General features: G+C 42.4%; 1 protein-coding gene across 9 annotated transcripts in view; it reads left to right on the top strand.

Annotated features, from left to right (window-relative positions):
- The first annotated feature begins 4,354 nt into the window (after positions 1–4,354).
- SGMS2 (sphingomyelin synthase 2) overlaps positions 4,355–21,157 on the top strand; it is a 221,479-nt gene continuing 204,676 nt past the window's right edge. For 3 of the 9 annotated variants that reach the window (XM_033956422.1, XM_033956378.1, XM_033956396.1), the window contains exon 1: positions 4,485–4,607. The gene's annotated coding sequence lies outside the window, so the exon portion shown is untranslated. Of the gene's footprint in view, positions 4,456–4,484; positions 4,608–8,640; positions 8,909–21,157 lie in introns of those variants that run through there. The other 6 variants (XM_033956441.1, XM_033956387.1, XM_033956432.1 and 3 more) reach the window with 4 other exon arrangements.

Genomic DNA, 21,157 nt, shown 5'->3' with positions numbered 1-21,157 from the left:
CAGGCCTTAGGGCCTGATTGGCTGAGGCGGCTCAAGCCCCGCCCAAAGGTGGGGCCTTAGGCGCCTGGGCCAACCGGAATTGGCCCAGTTGCCTTAGTTCCCTCCTGTGGGCAGGGTCTTAGGCACATGGGCTGGGGTGGGGTACTCCTGCCCATATCTTAGTGGGGGTGGGGGATAGGGGAGTTTCGGCGGGGCAGAAGGGGTTGGGCTCCCTCCTGCCTGATCTGATTAGGGGGGGTGGATCACGTCAGGGGAGATGAGCTATCTCTCCTATCGCGAGCATTGCGGTAGGGGGTAGGCAGGTTGCTGGGGCTGCTGAGCTGATCGCAGCAGCCGTAATCAGCTCAGCGGCCCCTTTTTCGGCACTTATACCTATTTTGACTTGGTCTAAATCAAAATGTATAAGTGCTGACTTGAAAACCTGTCAAAAGTTTTGGTTATACCTGTAGTATGCTTATGTCTAGGTCGGCCTACCTCCCGCCCCATTCCCCTCCTCAAAAAATCCTCTCTTCGTTCTATGCATTTAGAGGCAGGGGAAAGGCCTAAGCTGGTTTTAGATACGTCTAAAACTAGCTTTGGTTATGGGTAATTGGATGATCAGGCTATTAGAGTTAAAGTATACTCATCTAAAGTCTATGTGGAAGGGGAGGGGGGGTCAGTCCAACATAGAGCTATGTTTTGCCTATACTAGGCTTTATCAAGGATATCGCCATATAAATTAATAGACTTTATATTAGAAATATTTCTTATTAGTCTTTGCATCTTATCATAACATGTTGAAGAAAATCTGTTAGAAAAAAATACTTTTAGTTCAGCAGATACATATTCTCCGCTTTAGACCAGAAGAACATGGCCGCGGTTTGCTCTAATATAATAGTCCAGCCGGCTTGGACTATTGCTTTTCTGCTACCTATCAAGCAATCATGGGTTCCTGATAAAGGAATTTTGAATTTCTGAAACCGGGCTTGGTTGACCCCCACTTCCAGGGTTGTCTGGATGATTGTGTCACCTCCTTGTTCAGCTACATCTATGGACATATATTTTTTCAGCTAAGTGTAGGGTTTTTGGGGAGTTGGCTGGGGGGTTCTCAGAGTGGTTTCTGATGGTTGATTTCACCTGTTTGATTTTTAGTTCTCACTGTGACTTTTTCACTGTTTGTTTAGCACACGTGAGGTATCCCATGACGGTGTGTAGGCATAGGTTTGTTCACCTTTGCCGTGTTGTGTAGCGCTGGAGATCTTCTCCCTTCGCTGGCTTCTCACGCTGAGGATACCCCCTTCCTTAGTAATAAAATTTAGTATTATAATTCACGTTTTGTGTTGGTTCATCCAGGTTTACCAACCATTGGTTAACCACTCTCAGAACTTTTGACTTTTCTGCCTCTTTTGTCTGTCTAATATACATGTGACATCACTCACAACATACCACTCACTTACGCTAACCTATCTGTAGGCACGGTCATTCACCCATTAAATCAATGTCATCCACTCAATTTCTGCATTAAGCCCTAATGGTTTAACAGGATTTAAACTATAAATCAATTTCTTCTTTTTAAAATTAAGATGCTCTTTATAATTTTGGTGTCTGAGGAACGCCTGCATCAAGGGTCACTAAACATAAAAACATGTTTAGTGACCCCTGATGCAGTCGTTCCTCAGATGCCGAAACACAGTGCTGTGTCGGATCCACAGCTTCTGCTTGTGTCCTTTTAAGAAATAAACAAGTTGGTTTTACATCACTGATCTTCAGTGGAGTGTTCATTGTCCATTCCTACTTCCTTTTGTACTGTTTTATACCTGTGGGTTCTCTGTCCTGTTGGACTTTTTGGTGTTTACTTGGTGTTATTTGGATGACATCCTGTTTTTTGGGATGGGTCCCAGATTGAACTGGAATCTTTTCTGACTTGGATTAATGCCCTTGACCAGCATCTTATCTTCACTGTGACTTCGTGGCAAAATGGGTCCCGTCGGGGCATGCTAGAGATACTGCAATATTAACGATAAATAAAGAAAAGACTTTATGTGGTTATTGATTTAATTTTGAATAAATATTCAGTTAGAAAACAACAGTCAGCAAAAAGCTACATTAAACAAGGAGGCTATTACAAGGACCTAATTGGGACACTATTATCCAATATAATTTGGAAATACATTTTTAGTGTTGATTTAAATAATGAAGAAGGCCCTCTAGCCATCCTTTTATTGAACCCTGAGAAGTGGGGTGCTTTGTTTTTGTGGATATTTCCAGTTTATCTCACTTCATCATCTTCTGCATCCATTTAGTGATTCACCAAGTTTCTAAACCCTTCACTGCCTCAGATACAAAATAAGTACCTGTATCACCTTTTATTGGGGTGTTAACTGATTTGACCCTCTTTACCTACTATTGAAAGTTCTGTTTTTTCTCCCAACTTCATGTTTAACCTGGTTCTAGTTTTTAGGGCTCCTTTTATCGCACGCACCTTTTTAGCGCGTGCTAACCCCTGTGCTAGCCGAAAAACTACCACCTGCCCATGAGGAGACGGTAGCGGCTAGAGCGGCCGGCAAATTAGCGCTCGTTAAACCGCTAACACGGCTTCGTAAAAGGAGCCCTTAGTCTTGGGTGTGAGTAGTAGAGTGGAATGTGCATAGATCTCGTCTTGCAAGAAGTTCTCAAAATTTAAAACTTATTTCCTTTCCCTAGGCTTAGGGGAAATTATAGATCTAACCAGGAAATTCAGTTACTCTTTCGCTTTCAAATTGACTGAGCTATTGAATAACTTACTGCTTCTACTAAGAAGTTTAGGATCCTTCTTCCACTTCCAGAAAGCTCTGAAGACTTTCTTGTTTGTTAAACACTTTAGCCACTTTTGTTAATTTAGATTTTCTGCTTTTGTTCTCTTAAAGTGTTATGTTACCATTTACTGTTAAAAACAAAAGGAATTGACCCCAAAATATCCACAAAGAAGAAAATCCAGAGAAAACCAAAAAGAACTCTGTGGAGTGACGATGTTCCTAAATGGACTTTATTTGAAAGTGTCAAAGTTCCAAAGGTACACTGAAATCATCCACATAAAATAATTCCATCCACATAAAAGTAAATCATCCACATAAGAGCCTTAAAGGACCTAGTCCGCTAGGGATACAGGACCCAACACGGTCCGCGTTTCGACAAAAAGTCTTCTTCAGGGGTCCCTGGGGGTCCTATAAAGGTGAGTACTTTTTGTCGAAACGTGGACCGTGTTGGGTCCTGTATCCCTAGCAAACTAGGTCCTTTAAGGCTCTTATGTGGATGATTTACTTTTATGTGGATGATTTCAGTGTACCTTTGACACTTTCAAATAAAGTCCATTTAGGGTCATCGTCACTCCACACATCATTTACTGTTAACCAAGTCAAGCTCCATTTGGTTGATGACCTGGTCTATAAAACTAAGTTTTAGTTTAGTAACATGCATCCAATGCACTTTTCTTGAGCCCTTTGTGTGTGTGCTTTTACTTTACACATGCTCAAGTGTATGCAGGCATTTCTTTTGCATTTCTATTGATATTTGGAAGTGTAGCCTAATGGTTAAGTAGCAAGCTATAAGCTAGAGACAGGGGTTCAAATCCTACCACAGCTCTCTGTAGTCAAGCCGCTTAACCCTCCATTGCCTCAGGTACAAAATTAGATTAAGCTCTCCGGGACAGGGAAATGGGTACCCTAATCGGCCTTTAAAATCACTACAAAGGTCAGAGCTAAATACTAAAATGAATTATATATTCCAGTTGTAACAACAACTGGAATATTTTCAAAAGCAAGATACCCAGCTATTTTTACATGATTTCTCTGGAAAGAATAGAGTTGGGGTAATCATATTTGAAGAGGGGAGGGGGCAGATACCTTTGCATCGAGCCTGATTACATATACAAAAATAAATCAATAAAAAATAAATAATCGAATCCCTAGCGAGCTGCTGGAGTATTTGTAGGGTCTGGGAAAATCCTGCTTGGTTGGTTTGTTGTTTTTTTTTTTCTTTACCAGGATCTCAATACTATTCAATGAAGATCCTGGAAATCCTGGTTTTTCCCTTGTTCCTTATTTGTATTTCAAGTCCTTCAGGTAGTTCCGGGAACCAAAACATAAACTAATTATAAGGAGAGGAAAAAAAAAAAAAAAAGAGGCATTAATGTGGGAAAGTACACAAAAGCAACTGAAATCAAAGCTTGCACTTGGTAACATCTGGAAGGTTATGGCGCTTGCATGCTTTCTGGCGGGGGTCAGTAAAGGTGGCAGCTAAACGCTCCTTGCGGTAATCCAAAGCGGCCACCGAGAGAGGATGGTGTGAAGCCGGAGCCTTCCTTCCCCTCCAATCACCGTCCGCGTGTCCCTCCTCCCGGGCCCGCTGCCACGCCCCTCCCTTCCTCCACCTTCGGCAGTGTGCAGGAATGCCTCGGACGTCTTGCCGGCTGGGCTTTCACAACCTCGGCAGGCTGGGGTGAGTCAGTGTTTGGCAATAGAGAGAGTGGGAGGAGTAGGAGGGAGGGAGGGGAGGAGAGGCGCGCGTGGCCGAGGGAGTGGATGATGTCAAAAGCAGGACTGAGCATCGGACGGAGAACGGAGAGAGTAGCTGAGAGGGAGCTGTTGCCGGTGAGTGTGTGGCCGCTTTGCTCTTTCGTGGCAGTGCGTGGGGAGGGAGGGGATAACTTTGTCGCTGCCAGGCGGCGATTCGCCGGAGGGGGGGCTCCTGCTATCGGTGGCTGCGGCCGGGGATCGGGATCGGTGCTAGGGCAGAGCCGTTGCTGCGCCCCAGGGCTGGATCCACAAGTGTCGCTGCTTCCTTCCCCCTTCTTCCTGAAGAGGACGTTGGAAGGGAGCGATTTTCTTCTCTTTCCGTGGGCGAGTAACTGGAAGGATGTGGTTAGTGTCTCTTTCTTTCGTTTGTGTGCAGCCTAAGGAGGTCCTTGGGGGGGGGTCGGTGCACGGTTGTGATGTGATCGAAGGGACAAGGAGCAGGGTTACTGGAGGTTAGCTTTGCATAGACTGTTGAAAGAATTGGGCAAGTTAGGTGTGAGACGGCTGCCTCTCTTCCTTAAGAGGTGCATTTGAATCTACTTTTAAGCATGCACAGACCCCCCCCAAAAAAAAACAAACCAAAAAAAAAAACAACCCCCCCACCCAGTTCTTCAAATGCAAAGGTATCGGTATCAATGCTTAAACACTGAGGATGTGGCTGCACATCCTAAACTTTACCAGTTTTAAAAATGATGGCCTAACTTGTTCCCCCATATCAGGATGCTAGTTATACACGCAATAATCTTGGCACCTGTGACCCCCCGCCCCCTTCGCCCTTGCTTTTGCATTACTAAAACAAAGGATAACATCCAATTTGATGCTAACAATTTGTCTGCAGCTTTGATATACTACTACTTATCATTTCTACAGCGCTCTGTACATGGTATTTCTCTATCCCTAGTGGGCTTACAATCTAAATTATGTGTTGTTGTTTTTTTTTGGGGGGGGGGGTTGTACCTGGATCAATGGAAGATTTGTAACTTGCCCAGGGTCAAAAGGAGCTGCGGCAGGAATTGAACACAGTTCCCCAGGATCTCAGTCTAACCATTAGGCTTCTCCTCCACTCCATAACAATCAAAAATTGATACTTAAAAACTGAGAATAACAGCAGCAATGCTAACAGGTTTGGACAATTTCCTGGAGGAAAAGTCCATAGTCTGTTATTAAGACATGGAAGCCACTGCTTGCCCTGGATCGGTAGCATGGAATATTGCTACTCCTTGGGTTTTGGCCAGAGACCTGGATTGGCCACCTTGAGAACGGGCTACTGGACTTGATGGACCATTGGTCTGACCCAGTAAGGCTATTTTTATGTTCTTACACGAGGACTGTCCTCGCCCCATCCTTGCAGGCTCCGTTTCCATCCCTGCCCTATCCCCGTGAGCTCTGGGCCCATCGACTCTGTCCTCATTTGCACAAGCTTCAACCACTTATGATTTTAAAGTATATTTTAAATCTTTTTATTAAAGTATAAAAAGAGACAATATTCTGTCCAGCTGTTTATAAATCACAAAGAGAGCCTTCCATTTTGATCTGGTTTTGGTACAACTTTCCCAAAGATTCAGTTGCCTATGTTTTTACATCACCTGGGAAGGTAACTGGATTGTCTTTCAGACATGGGTGTAAAAGAGAGCCTAAACTGTGTAATGGATGAACATGAAAATAAGTGCCTGTTAAATGTTGGAAATGCTCCTTGATGCCAGCGACAATGGATGAGTCTGTTGCAGTAACAGTAAGATGCTTGAGTAGCTGGGCACATGATGGAAGGTCGTTGCAGATGGTAGGAGTCTGATCAGCCAACAAGACTCTTGTTGCCACATCAAAGACAGGCAAGACACAAATGATGTAGTTCATTTAAATCTGAAAGCAGATTCTACAGGTTTTTTTTAATCATTGAATTCAGTTGCCAGTTGTCTAAGATGTGTTTAGTTTTTACATATTGATACTAGTCTCAAGTTTTTAGAGAATGAGGTGGAGACAAAGTTTGTTCCCGTCCCCATGGGATTTTTTCTCTGTTCTGTCCCCGCTCCATGGGTTCCCTCCCAATCCCCACCTTGGCGGATAGCCATGGGTACCCATCTCTGGGTAATTCTCTAATACTGGAGCCAACCCAAGCTCTTTGCAAGCTGATAACACCTTAAAGTCCGCCACTTTATAAGCAAGACTGTGCCTCATGTGCTTTTCAACAGGGCGCCTCCTGCCATGCAGCAAGGAGGGCCCAACCCAAGGTACATCTAACCCCCAGCTGCTCCTAACATTCTGACAGTGAAACTGGGAACTGCTTTCATGTGGCCTTCCAGGCTCAGGTACTCCCACCAAGCAGGAAAACTGAGAAGATATCAACAGTCATCACAAGGTTGAACTGGAAGGGTAGCAGCTCTTCTGTCCCAAACTGCAAATGGTGCTTCCGGTGGTGGAGAGGCTCTTATTTCCCTGCCTGAAACACCGCCTTCCCCGCCAGGTGCCCAGATCATGGCGGGAAGCTTAGACCAATTGGCCTGGGCCACCCCTTGACCTGGTGCATGGGGCCATGCTGTGGTCAGCTCCTTGCACCCTGTCACTCCGCCTTGTAATTTTTTGAAAAAAAAAATGATTCCTAACACCCCTGAGGGCCTCTTTATTATGAGGCCCACTTAATGCATAGGGTGACCTGAACTTTTTACTAAGGTGTGGTAGCCGTTTTAGGTTTCCATTATCCTAAGTGCTTAAAGAATCATGGACTTGATATTCCGCCTTTCTGTGGGTACAGTCAAGGCGGTTTACATATACTGTATGCAAGTACTTTTTTCTGTCACTAGTGGGCTCACAATCCAAGTTCTGTTGTCCACCCCCAACCTTTATATACAGAGGGGCTGCACACAGAGAATTAACACAGGTGCCATATAATTCACTGCCAGCAAAACTCAGTATGATGATTGGCCTGTTAATATATACTTCTATCTTTCCAACCAATTGCTAATTCTTTTAAAAAAGTCTTGTCCCATTGTATGAGGAGAGACTGGAAGCCCTGAATATGTATACCCTAGAGGAAAGGAGAGACAGGGGAGATATGATTCAGACGTTCAAATACTTGAAGGGTATTAATGTAGAACAAAATCTTTTTCAGAGAAAGGAAAATGGTAAAACCAGAGGACATAATTTGAGGTTGAGGGGTGATAGATTCAGGGGCAATGTTAGGAAATTCTACTTTACGGAGAGGGTAGTGGATGCCTGGAATGCGCTCCCGAGAGAGGTGGTGGAGAGTAAAACTGTGACTGAGTTCAAAGAAGCGTGGGATGAACACAGAGGATTTAGAATCAGAAAATAATATTAAATATTGAACTAAGGCCAGTACTGGGCCTGTGTCTGCATATGGCCATTTGGTGGAGGATGGGCTGGGGAGGGCTTCAATGGCTGGGAGGGTGTAGATGGGCTAGAGTAAGTCTTAACAGAGATTTCGGCAGTTGGAACCCAAGCACAGTACTGGGTAAAGCTAAGAAGAAAAAATTAAAAAATTTAAATTGAATCAGGTTGGGCAGACTGGATGGACCATTCGGGTCTTTATCTGCCGTCATCTACTATGTTACTATGAGGCTGGTTTGAAAAGTTTGGTAAACGAAAAAACCCCCCACAAAAAAACAATTTTTTTTTTTTTTTAAACCAGTTAAATTTCTCAACATAGGGCTCCTTTTACTAAGGTGCGCTACGCGTTTTAGCACGCTCTAAATGCTAACGCGCCCATTGTAACGCGCCCATCTCCCTCAGCTGAACCCATGCTGACTCTGTCTCATTAAATTATGTTTGTCTATGTGTTCCACGATTTTATTTTTTATAATTTTCTACCATTTTGCCTGGCACCGAAGTGAGGCTTACCGGTCTGTAATTTCCCAGATTTAAAAATCATCGTAACATTGGCCACCCTCCAATCAGGTACGGCTAACGCACCTTTATAAAAGAGGAGGGATAGAGGGCGGTATGCTTTATCCAGTGAGTGTCCAGTTCTTTCATCCTGTCGAAAAAAATAGGTTTTGTCAAATTTTAAAAAAATATTTTTTTAACTTGTTTTTGTGGTTTTGGTTTTTTTTTTTTTTTTAACCGAACTTCTCAAATTGCCCCTTATATCTTTCAGTGGCTCCGCTGACGACAAAACTCTGGTTAATGCTGTTTGTGCAGGTCATTTCCTGTCTATACTTCCGCGCAAAATTCAGTGGTGGACTGCAGGTTGCCCAACCCCTGACAAAGCTGAAAGCAGGCAACAGAAATTAATACCATACTGACTTTTCTATAGCGCAGCGGACCATGCCTTTTCTGTGCTAGAGTGGAACTTGTGAGCTGGATTCACTCACCAACAGTAGGAAACAACCCCTCCCCTTTCAAAAATGAAGTTTCTTAAAGAGGTTTGTCTAGACATCTAAAAGCAATTGACATGCTGCCTGTTCATTTAAAATGACAGAAGTTAATTACTGTTAAGCAAAGCATATATATAGTGGGGGGAGGGGGGAAATGCATTCTTAATCATTGACTGCAGGAGATGCCTCCTTTTTTGGATTGGTGGAATAAATTTCATGCCCTGATGAGGTGGGAGGTTCAGAGTGTAAAAGAGGCTTTTTCCTAGTGTGGGAGTGCTCTTCACTACTACAACTTATAATTTCTTTACTGGTGCTAGACGTACGCAGCGCTGTATATTTGTCTCCAAAGACGCATAGTCTAGCCCTGAATGGGGCTTCCGTGGTAGCAGAAGCACAACCAGGTTTTGACATCAGGGGGAGCAGACCTTTTGTAAAAACACATAAGAACATAAGAATAGCCTTACTGGGTCAGACCAGTGGTCCATCAAGCCCAGTAGCTTGTTCTCACGGTGGCCAATCCAGGTCACTAGTACCTGGCCAAAACCCAAGGTGTAGCAATATTCCATGCTACCAATACAGGGCAAGCAGTGGCTTCCCCCATGTCTTTCTCAATAACAGACTATGGACTTTTCCTCCAGGAACTTGTCCAAAACTTTCTTAAAACCAACTACGCTATCTGCTCTTACCACATCCTCTGGCAATGCGTTCCAGAGCTTAACTATTCTCTGAATGAAAAAAAATTTCCTCCTATTGATTTTAAAAGTAACTTCATCTCGTGTCCCCTAGTCTTTGTAATTTTTGACAGAGTGAAAAATCGATTCACTTGTACCCGTTCTACTCCACTCAGGATTTTGTAGACTTCAATCATATCTCCCCTCAGCCATCTCTTTTCCAAGTTGAAAAGCCCTAACTGTTTTAGTCTTTCCTTATACGAAAGGAGATCCATCCCCTTTACCATCTTGGTTGCTCTTCTTTGAACCTTTTCTAGTGATACTATTGGCCTCTTCTATTAAACTGCGCTAGCAGTTTCTAGTGCGGGGAGCCACGCTGAATGGCCGGTGCTGCTTCCGACGCTCTTAGAATTCCTATGAGCGTCGGGAGCAGCGCTAGCCATTCAACACAGCTCTCTGTGCTAAAAGCTGCTACCGCAGTTTAATAGAAGAGAGGGGTATATCTTCCTTGAGATAAGGAGAACAGAATTGAACGCAATACTCCAAATGAGATCACAGCATTATGACATTCTTAGTCCTGTTAACCATCCCTTTTTTAATAATTCCCAGCATCCTGTTTGCTTTTTGGGCCGCCGCCACACATTGGGTGGAAGGTTTCATCGTATTGTCTACAATGATACCCAGATCCTTTTCTTGGGCGCTAACCCCCAAGGTTGGCCCTAGCATCTGGTAACTGTGATTCAGGTTATTCTTCACAATGTGCATCACTTGCATTTGTCCACGTTAAATTTCATCTGACATTTGGACGCCCAGTCTTCCAATTTCCTGCAATTTTTCACAATCCGCATGCGTTTTAACAACTTTGAACAGTTTAGTGTCATCTGCAAATTTAATCACCTCACTTGTTGTTCCAATTTCCAGATCATTTATAAATAAGTTAAATAGCACTGGTCCTAGTACAGACCCCTGTGGCACTCCACTATTTACTCTCCTCCTACCCTCTGTTTTCTATCCGATAACCAATTCCTAATCCACAACTGAACTTTTCCACCTATCCCATGACACTTTAATTTTCTTAGGAGCCTCACATGAGGAACTTTTATCAAAAGCTTTCTGAAAATCTAGATACACTATATCAACAGGCTCACCTTTATCCACATGTTTAGTCGCACCTTCAAAGAAGTCAAGCAAACTTGTGAGGCAAGATCTCCCTCAGCTGAACCCATGCTGACTCTGTCTCATTAAATTATGTTTGTCTATGTGTTCCACAATTTTATTTTTTATAATTTTCTACCATTTTGCCCGGCACTGAAGTGAGGCTTACCGGTCTGTAATTTCCCAGATTTAAAAATCATCGTAACATTGGCCACCCTCCAATCAGGTACTACAGACGATTTTAGCGACAGGTTAAAGATCACTTACAGTAGGTCAGCAATTTCATATTTGAGTTCTTTTAGTACTCTGAGATGTATACCAACCAGTCCTGGAGATTTATCACTTTTTAACTTGTTGATTTGGCTCAGTACATCTTCCAGATTCACCGAGATTTCTTTCATTTCCTCCGCATCATCACCTTTGAAAACCATTTCCAGTTCAGGAAGATCTCTTACATCTTCTTCCTTAAAGACCGAAGCAAAGAATTCATTCAGTCTTTCCGCTGTGGCCTTATCCTCCCTGAGCACCCCTTTTGCTCCTTGCTCATCCAACGGTCCCACAGATTCCCTCACAGGTTTTCTGCTTTTGATGTATCTAAAAAAATTGCTATGAGTTTTTGCCTCTTTTGCTAGTTTCTCTTCATATTCTTTCTTAGTTGTCTTTATCAATGCTTTGCATCTAACTTGCCAGTGCTTGTGTTTCTTCTTATTTTCTTCATTCAGATCCTTTTTCCATTCTTTAAAGGATTTTTTTTGGCTCTAATAGCCTCTTCCACTTTACCTTTTAACCACGCCAGCTCTTGTTTCCACATTTGCTGATACGTGGAATACATCTGGTCTGGGCTTCCAAGATGGTATTTGTAAATAACATCCACGCCTGCTTTACAGTACTAACCTTTGCAACTGATCCTTTTAGCTTCTTTTTAACCATTTTCCCCATTTTATCATAGTCGCCCCTACAGTAGATTTTTTTTTGCGATGTCAATGTGAAGCTGAAGGCCTGATCTGCATAGGCACCATTTTATTAAGAATCTGTTTAGGGGAGTACCTGCTCCCCTTGCACCCCACCTAGTTACACATCTGCATGGTAGGTTTTAATTTTATTCCCTTGGGGAAAAGTACTATTCTGCCAGTATGATATGGGAGGGGTGGAGGGGGGGGAAGTTTGAAGGCTTAGGTCTTTTTATATGTTGGAAGGGATGGTGGCCATAAAAGTCTAGGCTGGCTGGTAGTTCCTGGCATTTTCTCTGGAAGGAGGGAGGAGATAAAACACTGTAACAAATGCCAGTTTTTGTATGGCGCCTACCACACACACAAACACATGCGCACACGTGAGGCATATGACACACACACACATATAACATACCTGGTGCATATACACATGCAATGCACAGAGTTAGTTGAAGTGACTGGATATTTACTTGCTTGCTTGCAGTGCCTGGGGTATTTGGATTGGTTAGGTTGCCTCTTACGAAGGGGAAGGGGTGGATTTTCCTTTATGCTCCTAAATTAGAGCTGCAATTTTATGCTCAACGGATTTATGTTTGATGGTGTGATCTGTGTAATTCTAAGCTTCCTCTGTGGTTTCTCTCTTGTTTGATTGTACTATCGCTTGTGGTTCTGAATAGAAATTGTTTGCACAGCATTACATAATGCTGCCACTTTTGCAGATAAGAGAACAGTTAAGTGTGTAGGTGCCAGCAAGATGCCTAAGCTCTGTTCAACAATGTTGAACATGGGTGACATACCCTCGGATTCTATATAGGGTGCTCAAAATTGGGTGCGCAAATCGCCAATAATTGAGTGCTAAAAATATTGCATGATAATCGGCAACAAATTTAGATTTACACTCGCATCTTGCCAAGTGCTATTCTACAAGGATACACATTGAAATCTTTTAGCGTGCAACTGAAAAGGGGGTGTGGCCATTGGAGAAACAAGGGTAGGTTTACCAGATGTCTGGATTTTTCTGGACATATCCTCCTTTTGAGGACATGTTTGTGGGTCTGGACGGATTTTCAAAGCCCAGGATTTTGTCTGGGTTTTGAAAAGCTTCTATCAAATTTCCCTCCTGCCTGACGAGAGCGGGGGATGGGGCTAGAGTAGGATTGGGGGGCGTAATGGTGTGGGGATGAGTGGGCCTGGGGGCGAGTCTAGAGGGTCCAGAAAATCTGGTAACTCTACTCGCGGGTGTTTACTAAAGATGTGTACAGTATTATAGAATTGGAGGGGATCCATGACTAATTTACTTGCAAAGCTTTACACTTGGTTTCTGTTGGTGTAAATCCCTACACCCAAAGGTAAGCATAAATCTTGGTGCTACGCGCTTTTCTGTAAAGCGTGCCCAACTCGGAGCGTCGTTTATGCAGGGCCTAATAGGGAAACCTAGGCTTTTACTGGAGATGTTTTATTTCTGACTGGAAAACAATGGCAGAGTTTTGCAGTCGTCACTGTCCTCTTGAATGTGTAGAAATAGGGGTCAAGGAACACGCTGAAGAGTTACCTTTCTCTTGGCCTAATGCCTTGTAAACTACTTGCAGTACTGTATAGATCCTCGGTATGTCGGATAAAAACTTATATTGATAACTCTTGCACTGTAACTATGTCAAATTTTTTTTTTTTTTAAATCTTTATTCATTTTTAAACTTATAATAAGTGTGATAACATATCCATACAAATAACCATAAACTGTATATTATGTATATCGGTATTAGATCCCTAGTATGTGTCAAGTTAGGCTAAACACTTGTATAAAAAAAAAAAACAACAAACCTTATACTGTAACTATGGCAGATTGTAACTTGTTAACTGCATATTATGTATGTTAACCTATAACCCCTTCGGAGCTCTTTGGGGAGAACAGGGCAGAAAATGAATCAAATCACTAAATAATATATTGTGGTGTTTTATTTATATTATTGAGGGGCAGCTGAACTTGCTTAGATAGGTAATGGACTTGCAGGCACTGGTGCTGAATCTAATAGTTTCCTTTTTTATTTTTAATTAAAACGTCAAATGAGAATTGCAAACTCAATGGCAAAGTGTTAAGAAAACATATTCCAGAAGTCTATAGACACTGGCCCATTAGTGATCTATCGGAACAAATGTTCTTCCAGTGTATAAGAATGTCAAGTCGTTTTGCTCCAATTCAAAGTGGGAAAACAATCCCCTCCCCCCACCCCCCTGTGTACTGTTACCACAGTGTGTGTCTGCCAAAAAGATTGTACCCCTTGGGACCACAAGTCCAAAGAATTTCTCAGTGTCTCCAGAAAGTCGTAGCTGTGTTATGGGCTTCCTTCTTTTCTACAACCCAAATTCAATAACTCTCCATTTAAATAATTTGCTAAAATTGCTGTCCCACGAGACACCTATTACAGTGAAAGAAAAAAAACCTCAGGTCACTGGTGAGCCATTATAGAATTAGCTGTACCCTATTAGACATTATTGGCATTAAAAAAAAGACTTTTTGCCTATAAGGTAAAAAAATAAATAAATAAATATTAGGGGTGAAACAAACCACAAAAGAAAACAGTGTGTATAACCCATATCCTTCCCATTCCTGCCAATGTTTTGTGGTATTAGACCACTTCTTTAGGGCTCCTGGACCTCTTTGCACCTTAGTTTCTCCCACTTCTGCCTAGCTTTTGTATACTCTGCTAGCAATTTTCCTTGTCAAAAATATGCCATGGTTTATTTAGCCCAGTGACTTGCAACCCAGTCCTGGTCAGTCGGGTTTTCAGGATATCCACAATGAATATGCATGAGAGAGATTTGCATACCTTATTCAAATCTTCATCTCCTCCATCTCCCTCATGCAAATTTTCCTCTCCTCCCTCCCCTGTCTCCTTCCTCCATCTTCCACTCCAAATCTCCCTCCTCCCTCATGCAAATCTCCTGCATGCAAATCTTCCTCTCCTCCAGATCTCATTCCACAACCAACATCTCTCTCTGTCTCTCCATGAGTCCTCTCTCCCTGTCTACCCACCCCACCCCCAAAGCCAACCCTGCCACCCGACATACTCTATTCCCACCCACCCCTGCTGCCGCCACTGCAACAACCACCCAAAACGTTTCATTCTCACCCACCGCTGCCTCAACAGCCACCCGACACGCTGTATTCCCACCTCCCCTGCCACTGCCGCCACAACAGGAATGGGCCAGGTGCATGCAGCAACCGCACGTGGCCAGCTCACAAGCCTTCCCCCAATGCCAATTCTGACATTGGAGAGGTTCCGACACAGCCAATCCTGTATTAATAAGATTATATTGTGTGTATATGAAAAATGGCTGGAAGAAATTGCATTACAATTAGTACTATTATTATGAGAGTGGAGTCAGGGGCGGAGTTTGGGCGGGTCTTTGGTGGAGCTTGGGCGGGGGTACTCGGTTGGTATTTGTTAGGCTTAGGGAGTACTTGGCTTGAAAAATTTGAGAAACACTGCTGTAGAGCATTCAAATATCCATTTAATTTTATTACGGAATGTGTCATTTCTCCTGCAGCAGTATATTTATTTTGTGTGCTTTTCAGCTACATTGGCAGCATAAACAGAAATATAAAAGCATGTAGAAATAGCTAGTTACCGATGGAAAGAATTATCAGCTAAATGTGAATGTTGCATGGGATACCTTAATTTGTGTGTTCCCACAGACCGGTTACAATTTCTCAGGAGTGCCGAGCCTTCTCAAAACTACTTGTTGCTTGGAGAATCTGCTTTTATTTTCTGCTCATCTGCTACCAGATCTAAATTACTCAGATAATTCCAGGTCCAGACTTTGCTCCCATTGTACACATGGGCTTGAAATCTTCTTTCTTAATGACGCCGGAGCTGTGATTGCTGCATACAGTCGGGGAAGCCCTAGGACTTGGGCCGTCTTGCCTCCCCTGAGCCGGACTCATTTGGCAGTCTTGGTGAAAGTTAGCTCAGCACATTTTACCCTCCGAACACTCTATGGAAAATAAAAAAAATACATTTAAGTGGGACGCTTTCTCAAAAAAGTAGCATAGCCCAATGTCCGTAGTTTGCGTTTAAAATGTGAGTTTCCGGTTTGAGCACAGAAGAAATCCATTTGCTTCAAGTGTAAAGATTGCCCGGTAATTGTTCTGAATCACCTGCTTGTGATAATTAGAAGACAATGTGCGTTCTGTTGTGCTGTGTTGCTTTGATGCCTTTGAGCTCCAGCCTGGTAGAATTGTGTCATGCCTGTACTGCAAAGTCATCCTGTGGTAAATGGTGTTCAGACAGATGTTCCACCAAGTCTTATAAACATAGAGATCTATCTATGTAATATAGGGGAGTGTGTGTCGCAGTGGTTAAAGCTACAGCCTCAGCACCCTGGGGTTGTGGGTTCAAACCCACGCTGCTCCTTGTGACCCTGGGCAAGTCACTTAATCCCCCCTTTGCCCCAGATACATTAGATAGATTGTGAGCCCGCCAGGGAAAAATGCTTGAGTACCTGAATAAATTCATGTAAACTATTCTGAGCTCCCCTGGGAAAATGGTATAGAAAATTGAATAAATAAATAGTGTGAAAAGCTTCAGCCTCTGATAACCAGTACTGTGACATCAGAATGCCTCATTCTATCAGTGCTTAAGAGCCAACCTCTTCAGTGATGTCACAAAGACTTGATTGTCCTGTACTTGGCTACTTTTACTACATTTTGATTTCTAGAGTGGGGCAGTGGTTAAAGCTACAGCCTCAGTGCTCTGAGGTTATGAGTTCAAACCCACGCTGCTCCTTGTGACCCTGGGCAAGTCACTTAATCCCCCCATTGCCCCAGGTACATTAGATAGATTGTGAGCCCACCAGAACAGATAGAGAAAAATGCTTGAGTACCTGAATAAACTCATGTAAACAGTTCTGAACTCTCCAGGTAGAACGTATAGAAAATTAAATAAATAATAATTAAAAAAATATGTATTAGACTGAAGGGACCAGACAAACCAGACACCCTGTGGTTGATCGGTTGCCGCAGGGCATTGCAGTAATCCCCCCCTGCGGCTTATTTGTTTCTGGGTTTCTTTTTAGGGGGGAGAGAGAGAGGGTGCTAGAAGTTTCCCCCTGCTCCTTTTGGGGGGGGTCTCCAGCTCAGTCAGAATCAGACTGTGATCTGGTCTCATCAACTTTCATTTGTGACTAGCCGGGGATCTTTTGCTTACAATTCATATAGTCCCGACGAGGCAGTGAGACTTTTCAACCAGAGGCTGTTAAAACGCACGCAGGCTCTGAAAAATTGCAGGCCGACCTTTGGAAATTGGAAGATTGGGCATCCAAATAGCAGATGAAAATTTACCTCCTCTCCTACTAAGGCATGCTAGTTGATTTAGCGCACGCTATGCTAACGTGCCCATTATATTCTATGAATGTGTTTCGCATTTAACGTGCGCTAAATCAGTTAGCGAGCCTTAGTAAAAGGACCCCTTAATGTGGACAAATACAAAGTGATGCACATTGGGAAGAATAATTCAAACCATAGTTATCAGATCCTAGGGTCCGCCTTAGAAGTCAGCATCCAAGAAAAAGATCTAGGTGTCATTGTAGATAATACACTAAAAATCTTCCACCCAGTGTGTGGTGATGGCCAAAAAAGCAAACGGGATGCTAGGAGTTTATTAGGAAAGGGGCAGTAAATAAGACCAAGAATACTATAATGCCTCTGTATTGCTTCATGATGCTACATCACCTTGAGCATTGTGCTCAGTTCTGGTTGCCATATCTCAAAAAAGATACAGCGGAATTAGAAAAAGCTGAAAGAAGAGCTACTAAAATGATAAAGGGAATGGATCTGTTTTCATCTGTAGCAGGCTAAAGAGGTTAGGGCTCTTCAGCTTGGAAAAGAAAAGGCTATAAAAACCTGAGTAGTACAGGACAGAAAACAGTGAATTGATTGTAATTTTTGAAAAGAATAAAAAATAGATTAGGAAGTGCTCAATAAAGTTACAATAAAGTCTACAAAATCCTGAGTGGAGTAGAACGGGTACAAGTGGATCGATTTTTTTTTATTTTTTATTTTTTCCTCACTCCGTCAAAAATTACAAAGGCTAGGGGACCCTTGATTAAGTTACAGGGAAATACTTTTAAAACCAATAGGAGGAAATTTTTTTTTAACTCGGAGAATAGTTAAGCTCTGGAACGCATTTGCCAGAGGATGTGGTAAGAGGGGATAGCGTAGCTGGTTTTAAGAAAGGTTTGGACAAGTTCCTGGAGGAAAAATGCATAGTCTGTTATTGAAAAAGACATGGGGGAAGCCACTGCTTGCCCTGGATTAATAGTATGGAATGTTGTTACTCTTTGAGATTCCATAATCTTGCTATTCTTTAGGATTCTGAATGGAATGTTGCTACTCCTTGGGTTTTGGCCAGGTACTAGAGACCTGGATTGGCCACCATGAGAACAGGCTACTGGGCTTGATAGACCACCTGTCTGACCCAGTAAGGCTATTCTTATGTTCTTAAGTACATGGAAATACCTGTAAAACAAATAAGAGGAAATGCTTTTTCATTCAACGAATAGTTAAGCTCTGGAGTTTGTTGCCAGAGGATGTGGTTACAGTGGTTAAAAAAAAAAAAAAAAAAGGTTTGGGCAAGTTCCTGAAGGAAAAGTCTATAGTCTGTTATTGAGACAGACATGGAGGGAAGGCACTGCTAGCCCTGGGATTGGTAGATTTGAATGTTGCTACTACAGTGGTACCTTGGAATACGAGCATAATCCGTTCCAGGAGCATGCTCGTAATCCAAAATGCTCATTTATCAAACCGAGTTTCCCCATAGGAAATAATGGAAACTCGCTTTGATACGTTCCCCTCCCCCCACGAGAACCAGCATTGCTCCCCCCTGTGATCCGCTCCCCCCCCCTGTGATCCACCCCCTTGATCTGGCACCCTCCCCCCCGTGATCCGGCACCCACCCCCCGTGATTGGGCACCCCCCAACGCGATTGGGCTCCCCCCGCCACTTCTTACCGTCATCTGGGCACCGGCACCGGCATGTCCTGTGCTTGATGCCGGTGCCCGCAGATCGGCCTCCTCTTCTGCTGGGCACTGTATTTGGGTTTCTGCCAGGTGCTTGTGATTATCTATTGTTGGAAACGGGATACTGGGCTAAATGGACCATTGGTCTGATCCAGTATGGCTATTTTTATGTTCTTAGGCTAAGCCTTGGAGCTCTCTTTTCTTTTCTTTTTTTTTTAATTTTATTGTAAATCAAGTCAAGCTTTATTATATGAAAATGACCCGGTCTATAAATTCAAGTTTTAGTTTAGATTATGTGATGATCATAACTTCCCTTTTCCTCCAAAGGGTTATGTGTAGATTATGTGATAGTCATAACTTCCCTTTTCCTCCGAAGGGTTGTGTATGTACTACCTGTGCAACATCCCCAGCTGCAGCTATCCTGAACCAGAAGAGGAGCCCAGGTCCTCCACCTGACACCATGAGCCATTAGACTGGGCCCCACATGCATTCATCAATTGGCCTACCTGCCAAATTACCTAAATCTCGTACCACCTGTTGCAACTTATTGTAGAAGTGTAGATAAGGGTATTCTTGCCTCATTATACTATAAGAACATAAGAATAACCATATTGGGTCAGACCAATGGTCCATCTAGCCCAATATTGTGATCAGTCCAGGTCACAAGAACCTGGCAGAAATCCTAATAGTAGCAACGTTCCAAGTTACCGATCCCAGGACAAGCAGTGACTTCCCCTATGTGACTATGGACTTTTTCTCTATGAACTTGTCCAAACCTTTTTTTAAACCCAGATAGGATAACCACTGTTTCCACATCCTCTGGCAATGAGTTCCAGAGCTTAACTGTTTGTGTAAAGAGACATTCAGTGTATGACTCACAAAAAGCTCTAATGTGGTTCTTGGAATCATTGTAAAGAATACATTGAAATCCCCAGCTTATGGTGGCCACAAAAAGTAAAGAAAATAAAATTCAGTATATCTCAAATATAAGAGAACTAGCAAACCTTTCTGGTGGGCGAACTTATGCTCCAGCTACAAATATGAAAAAATGAATGCTGAAATTTTGGGGCAAAGTAATGTATTTAATTTGGTGGGGGTCCATTGGCATCTTTTATTGCTTCTATATAGTTGTCATTTCTCTTTTATTTTTGTCTGATTTCCTTATACATCCAGGGGGGGAATGTGGTATTATTTTAAATAAGAATGGGTTATTGGAAGAATAATTGTATTTATATTATTAAGTAAAAGGGGTGTGGGGAAATATTACTTTCAATTATTTGTATGTTCAAAGTGCTTTTCTTGATTTGTTATATGTTTGGATTCATATGTATTGCACTGTTACTATTCGAAAATCAATAAAGATTAAAAAAAAAAAGAAAACTAGCAAAGGTCCAGAGAAGGCAGCAAAATAATAAAAGGGATAGAATAGCTCCATTATGAAGAAAAATAGGAAGCAAAGAATAGAATGAAATGGTTAACTATACCATTGAAGGAAGCTGAATGCTCCAAGGATCTTAATAGGGCTGATGCTGTATTTTTTTATTAAATAATTTTTCCAGTTCAAAGATTTTCTATTGATTTTAATAAAATACAAAAATACAATAAATGTTAACAAGGCAAGATACAGACAAGTTGTACGAAGCAGAAAATTCATAAAATATTATCTATGCAATACAACAAGCTGTCCCCTGCCTATCCAAAAAGAGTGTCAGCACAACCTGCAGCCATAACCATATACAATATCCAAAGCACAGAGGAACACCGGAGTTATTATACCCCCGTATAAATATGGATAGCAACCCATGATATAATGCATAAGTTCTGTTGTAGATATCTATATCCTAGCACAATAACTGAATGCCATCAGTCTGTATTGCAATAGGAGTTGACTGGACTCCAGATTTTGATAAATGAGCTCATAGACTTGTGCCTTTCCGCTATGGCACTTTCATATTTTACTGTAAGGCAGAACGTATTCCACCAATTAATATAATTCACCATAGATAGGTCTTTCCAACAATGTAAGATATTTTTAAGGGCCAAAAATAGCAAGACGTTAAGCAGCCTTGCATGATGATGACTCAGTATGAAAATGCGCAAATTTAAGGGCTCTTGTATACTCGAGATTGTAGAAATGGTTTCCCAGACTTTGCTCCAATAGACTGATAGATGTGAACAGTCATAGATCGTATGAGTTAGCGTGCCTTCCTGTGAGTTACAAGACGAACACATTGTGGAAAGTCCATTTGAAATCTTAGCTACCTTAATTGTAGTCCAGTGCGCTCTATGCGTAAGGAAGAACAGAGATTGACTTACCTCACAAATTACCTAACTCTCGTACCACCTGTTGCAACATATTGTAAAAATGCAGATAACGGTATTCTTGCACAGTTATACTGTAAGAACATAAGAATAACCATATTGGTCCATAAAATTAGAAATAAAGGCCCCGCTTTTAAGGGTTTTTTATTGCTGGCTGTTGCGGTGAAAGCTGCTCATAGGAA

This window comes from Geotrypetes seraphini, chromosome 1 (genome assembly GCF_902459505.1).
Source record: "Geotrypetes seraphini chromosome 1, aGeoSer1.1, whole genome shotgun sequence".
Lineage (NCBI taxonomy): Eukaryota > Metazoa > Chordata > Amphibia > Gymnophiona > Dermophiidae > Geotrypetes > Geotrypetes seraphini.
The sequence above is the reverse complement of the archived record's forward strand: the minus strand, read 5'-3'. Positions and strand labels throughout refer to the sequence as shown.